Source organism: Eschrichtius robustus, chromosome X (assembly GCF_028021215.1).
Source record: "Eschrichtius robustus isolate mEscRob2 chromosome X, mEscRob2.pri, whole genome shotgun sequence".
Lineage (NCBI taxonomy): Eukaryota > Metazoa > Chordata > Mammalia > Artiodactyla > Eschrichtiidae > Eschrichtius > Eschrichtius robustus.
Window position 1 is genome coordinate 129,005,769 of NC_090845.1, and position 6,000 is coordinate 129,011,768.

Consider the following 6,000-nt stretch of genomic DNA (forward strand, 5'->3'; position numbering starts at 1 on the left):
GCTATTTATCTTGATTTGTACCAGGATGACATAAATAGGCACCAAGTCCCAGCCAGAATTTTCCATGGGAAAAGGGAAACACAGGAAGTGCTATAGATTACTTTTTAAATTATGGTGATTTAAAGGACTGTATCTGCAGACAGATTGCCTGAATTCCAATCATGGCTCTGCCATCCACAACTTGTGTGATCTTGGGTAAACATGAGAAAACGTAAAACCTCTGTGCAGTTTCCTACTCAATAAGGTTATTGGAGGATTAAATAAATGTATGTAAAACATTGGGTTGGCCAAACCTGAACAAACTTTTGGCCAACCCAATATTTATAAAAGTGGCACATAGTAAGTACTTAGGTACTAATATTACTATTAAATAAGGGCAAACTGTACATATGAGAAAATCCAGACTAAAGAAGTTTCATCATTAAAGAAGAATGAATGAAAATAAGTGAACTGAATATGCAATTCAAAAAGTTAAAAATACAAACAGAGCAAAAGGAACCATGAGAAATGAATTGTTAAATTTAGCAACATAAATTATTGGATTGAAAATATAGATTAAAATCAATCCAAGCCTTGGCACATGGTAAAGATAATCAAAATGGACAATTTGATTATGAATCAGAGAAAACACAAGATATGCTATCAGAAATTTGGAAGGAAATAAAATTATTCATAATGGTGGTGATAACTGATAACGAAAAATCATCTTGTCAGTTGCTTCTGGAAAAAGTAGTTTCTTTGTTAGGAGACCAAAACCAAGTAAAAAGACTAAGTCATGTAGTTGAATCATGGTTGCCGTGTATTTCTCTGAGGGGATGGTGATGTGAGCAGCCGGCTGACACTTGGTGAAGAAGATGGCAAAGAGGTGAGGGAGTAGGAAGCCAAGTTCAAGTGACAGCACTTGGAATAGAAACTTGGACTTGGCAAGCTTGGCAAGTTTTTGCTTCCTAACATATTCTTATGTATTTCCTCCCTGAATTCTGAAAAAAAATATTACTTTTCAAAATGCCAGCCTGGCTCAGCTAGATTAAGGGAAAAAAAGGAATAGGGTTGCACCAGAGATTGAGGGGCAGAATCACTCTTCTGGGAAATGGATATGATGGCAGAGCCCTTGTGTCCTGTTGGTAGGACTATAAATTAGTGCAGCCAATATGGAAAACAATATGAAGTTTTCTCAAAAAATTAACAATAGAATTACTATATGATCCAGCAATTCTATTTCAGGATATATACACAAAAGGATCTGTAATCAGTCTTGAAGATACATTTGTATACCCATGCTCATAGCAGCAGTATTCACAATGGGCAAATGATGGAAGCAACCCAAGTATTTACTGATAGATAAATGGTTAAAAATCTGGTCTATACATGCAATGGGATATTATTTAGCCTTAAAAAAAGGAAAGAAATTCTGACACATTCTTACAGCATGGATGAACCTTGAGGGCATTATACTAAATGAATAAGTCAGTCACAAAAAGACAAATATTGTATGATTCCATTTATTTGAGGTGGCTAGAGTTGCTAAATTCATAGACAGAAAGTTGAATGGAGGGAGGGGGATTGAGGAGTTGTTGTTTAATGGGTATAGAGTTTCAGTTTTGCAAGGTGAAAACAGTTTTGAGATTGCTTGCATAAATGGATTTAATATTACTGAAATGCACGCTTAAAAATGGTTAACATGACAAATTTTGTTATGTGTATTTTACCACAATTAAAAATAAAAAGCAGGAATGACTATATTAGTATCAGGTAAAGTAGACATCATAGCAAAGAGAGCTACTAAGGGCAAAGGAGGGATATTACATTATTATAAAAGCATCAATCCACCACAAAGATATAACTATCCTGAATATGTATCAACCAAACAGCAGAGTTTCCAAATACACAAAGCAAAAACTGACAGAGCTGAAAGAAGACATTGACTAAGCCACAGTTATACTTGGACTTCAAACACCTAACACTCAGCAACTGATAGAACCACTAGGCAGAAAGTCAGCAAAGAGTGAATAACTGAACAAAACAATGACCAACAGGATCTAATTTATATATAGAAGAGTCAACAACAGCAGAGTACACACTTGTTTCAAGAGTCTACAGAACATATATTGATACCAAGATAATGTATATCCTGGGCCATAAAATGAGCCTCAACAAATTTAAGAGATTGAAATCCTACAGAACATATTTTCTGAGCATAATGGAATCAAACTAGAAATATGTAAATATGAAAGACAACAGGAAAATCTCTAAACAATTGGAAATTTAACACACTTATAAATAATCCATGGGTCAAGGACAAAGTCTCAAGGAAAATTTTTTTTAAAAGACATTGAACTGAATGAAAATGAAAAGACATATCAAAATATGTGGACTGCAGCTAACGTACCACTAAGAGAGCAATTTATAGCATTAAATGCTTACATTAGAAAGAAGGAAAGGTCTCAAATCAGAGACCTAAGTTCTTACCTAAAGAAGATAGGAGAAAAAGAAGAAAATAAACCCAAGTAAATAATAAAGAGCAGAAATCAACAAAATTGAAAGGAAGAATAAAATAGTGTTTCCCCATTGATTTTCTCTATTTCTTCAAAAAAATCAATGAAATTGACAAAACTTTGGGAAGACTGACAAAGAGAAAATTAGAGAAAACAACGACAAATATCAGGGATGAAACAGGGACTATCATCACAGATCCTGCAGTCAGTTAAATGGATAATAAGTGGATACTGTTGTTAACTCATAAATTTGAATAATTAGAAGAAATGAATCAATTCTTTGAAATACCACAAGTTACCACCCCCCCCAACAAGGTTATATAGGCAATGTAATTAGTCCTATAACCAATAAAGAGATTGAATTTGTAGTTTAAGTTCTGAAAAAAAAAAATACCCATGTCCACATGATTTCACTGGAAAATTCTACCAAACAGAGATTATACATTGACATTTACTCTTTATCACAAAATCAAAGAGGGTGAGGACATTTCACATCTCATTTACGAAACCAGGATTACCCTGATAACAAAACTACAAAGAGAGTATAAGAATAAAGTGGAAAGAGTCACCCTACCTGGTATTAAGGTTTACTATGCAGTCACAATAATGAAGACAGCATGGTGTTTGCTGAGGGATGACATATATCAATGGAACAGAATAAAGAACCCAGAAATAGACTCAAACCAATATTCCTAACTATTTTTGACAAAACTGAAAAAGCAATTCAAGGAGTAAGAGTACCCTTTTTAACAAATTGTCCTGGAGCAATCGGACATCCATAGTTTAAAAACAAAACAAAATAACAACAAAAAAACCTTGGCCCAAATCTCATACCTTATACAGAAACGAAGAAAAATCACACATTGAAATGTAAAACTATATAATCTTAGAGAAGATGTTTGGTACCTAAGACCAGGTGAAAAGTCCTTAGACACCAAAAGCGTGATCCATAAAAGGAAAAAATTGATAAACTGGACCTCATGAAAATTATGACTTTTGCTTTGTGAAACATGCTATCATGATGATGACTGGGAAAAAAATATAAATCACATTACCTGGCAAAGGACTTGTATCTGAAACGTATAAAGAGCTCTTGACATTCAACAGTGAAAAAATTTAAAAATCCAATTAGAAAATGGGCTATAGCAGTGGCCCACAATAAGCAGATGGGTCGGACCTGTATGGTTCCTTTATTCCTGGGGTTATCATTTCATTGCTAAAACTGACAGAAACAGAAACCAGACTGAAAAACTCCTAATAAGAGTACAAGAACTGGAGAAGGAGATGCAATGGCTTAAAAAGGAACAGGCCAACAACAACAAGAATTCAAATATTAGAGAAAATTCTTCAGGAACTGGAAATGCTAAGTGTGCTCTTTTTTTTTTTTTAATTTCAGTGCTCATGACCAAAGACATGCAACCCTAACATTAGTCTGTCTGGTCTGGACTAGGGATACCAAGGCTTTGCCAGTCAGGAGAACACAATACAACTGAACAGAAACTGAGGCTTAACCAAGACTAGACTAGGAGAAAACAGGCAGACCTCCAACCCTCACTGATGTGGGTGAACAAATGAAGACATTAAATGACTTTGGACAGGTGATTTCTCTTGACCTTTGTTTTTACTTTCCAAGGGGCAGGGATTCAGAGGATTTTAATTTGAAAGAGGTCAACGATGCTGCTAAAGAGATTCATTATGCCCACATTTCCAATCAGGTGCTCCTTCCAGACTTCTCTATACTGGCCTGGGCCCCTGTAGAACCCAGCTTCAGTGCTAGGTTCAGCTATCATGAGCAGACTTACTGCCATTTTCCCCTTGTGCTGATTTAGATATTGTAACCATGAATTATACAGCTCAGAAATAGGACGACACGTAAGATTTCAGGAACTTGTGTAAAATACATGTAGCCAGCAGAGTGATTAATTTTCAGTGGACTACTCTCTCTGCTCAAGTACAGCTAGGAGTCCAGAGCCTGGGGGAGGGGAAAGGACAAGAACCTTTCTAGTTATGTCAATGTGAAGTGATTGGCCAGGTGTTCCTTTATCGTCAAGTCTGCTGTATGATGGCTGTCCTTTTTCTGATTGGCCAAGGAATGGAGAAGCCAGAGATTATTGATAAATCTGCTGAACATACAGAAATGTCCCCAGAAACCTCAATATGGTATGGCTGTAGAATTTTCTCTTGTCTTATATGACTTTAAGTTTGAAAATATCAACTGGATCTAGGATTGGGAGGTTCAGGAGTTCAGTGCTACCCACCACCGACAGCTATAGGCTAAATACACTGTTAAAACTTACATGTTGTATAGTATACTAGAAGGACTGGACTCTGTTGCCGTACCCTGTGGGAAAGGACCAAAAATGGATGGAGTGATAGAAAAAAGAAAAGTTAATAACTCTGTCATAATGCAGACCATTGCATTTGTAGTAGGAGTGGAAATGTACACTATAAGCCCCTAATAGATCATCCTAAATGTCAAGTATAGGAATCCTGATCCAGCATCTTGTAAGTAGGGGATGCATCGAGCATCCACGTTTATTTCATGAAGAGGAAACAAGAAGCCTAAAGGGACTGTAATGACACACAGAGGAAGAAAATATTATTTATAGAAGACAACAAAGAGGCTCTGTGTTTATACAGAAACTAAAACATCATTTAACCACAGAAGAAACTCACCAGGGTCTAGGAGGCAACAACCAGCTAGTGGTAGGTGGGTGTAGAAAGGAAATAATATACATGCTATATATATAATTGCAAGAAGTCCTAGAAATTCAGATGATCAGCTCTTAAAAAAAGCCCATAAGGTCATAGTAAGGAAGGTCTTGTTGCTTAAATAAGAAACAATTTGTTCTTTTATCCCTGTCCTAAAAGATTGAGATTTTTAAAAAGCAGTCGTAAAATGGAGATGTATTTCTGTGCACCTGGAAACCTGTGCCTTGTGTTCAAATTCATGAAAGCCTGATTTTGCCAGTGTTAGAAAAAAATAGGCTATAGACATGAATAGAAATCTCAGTGAAGAGGATATACAGATGGCAAATGAGCACATAAAAAGATGTCCAACATTTACCATCAGGGAAATGCAAATGAAAAGTTCAATGAGATATCACTATACATGAACCAGAATCACTTAAAACAGTTTTTTAAATGATAACACCAAATGCTGGTGAGAGTGCAAAAGAACTGGTGGGACTGTAAACTAGTATAGCCACTCTGGAGAGAAGTATGGAACTTTCTTACAAAACTGAACATGCCATTACCATATGACCCAGCAATTGCACTCGTGGGCATTTACCTCAGAGAAATGAAAACTTTTAAGTTCATAGAAAAACTTATACAGGAACGATCATATCAGCCTTATTCGTAATAGTCAAAAAATAAAAACAACGAAAATGTCCTTCAATAAATGAATGGTTAAACTGTGGTACATCCATACCATAGAATATTACTCACCAATAAAGAAAGCAAAAAAGAAAAACTGATACACACAACCACTTGAATATATCTC

At 35.7% G+C, this 6,000-nt stretch overlaps 1 pseudogene; it reads left to right on the plus strand.

Annotated features, from left to right (window-relative positions):
* Nucleotides 1-5,215, plus strand: part of LOC137756463 (tRNA pseudouridine(38/39) synthase pseudogene) — a 38,626-nt pseudogene extending 33,411 nt beyond the window's left edge.
* The last annotated feature ends 785 nt before the right edge of the window (nucleotides 5,216-6,000 follow it).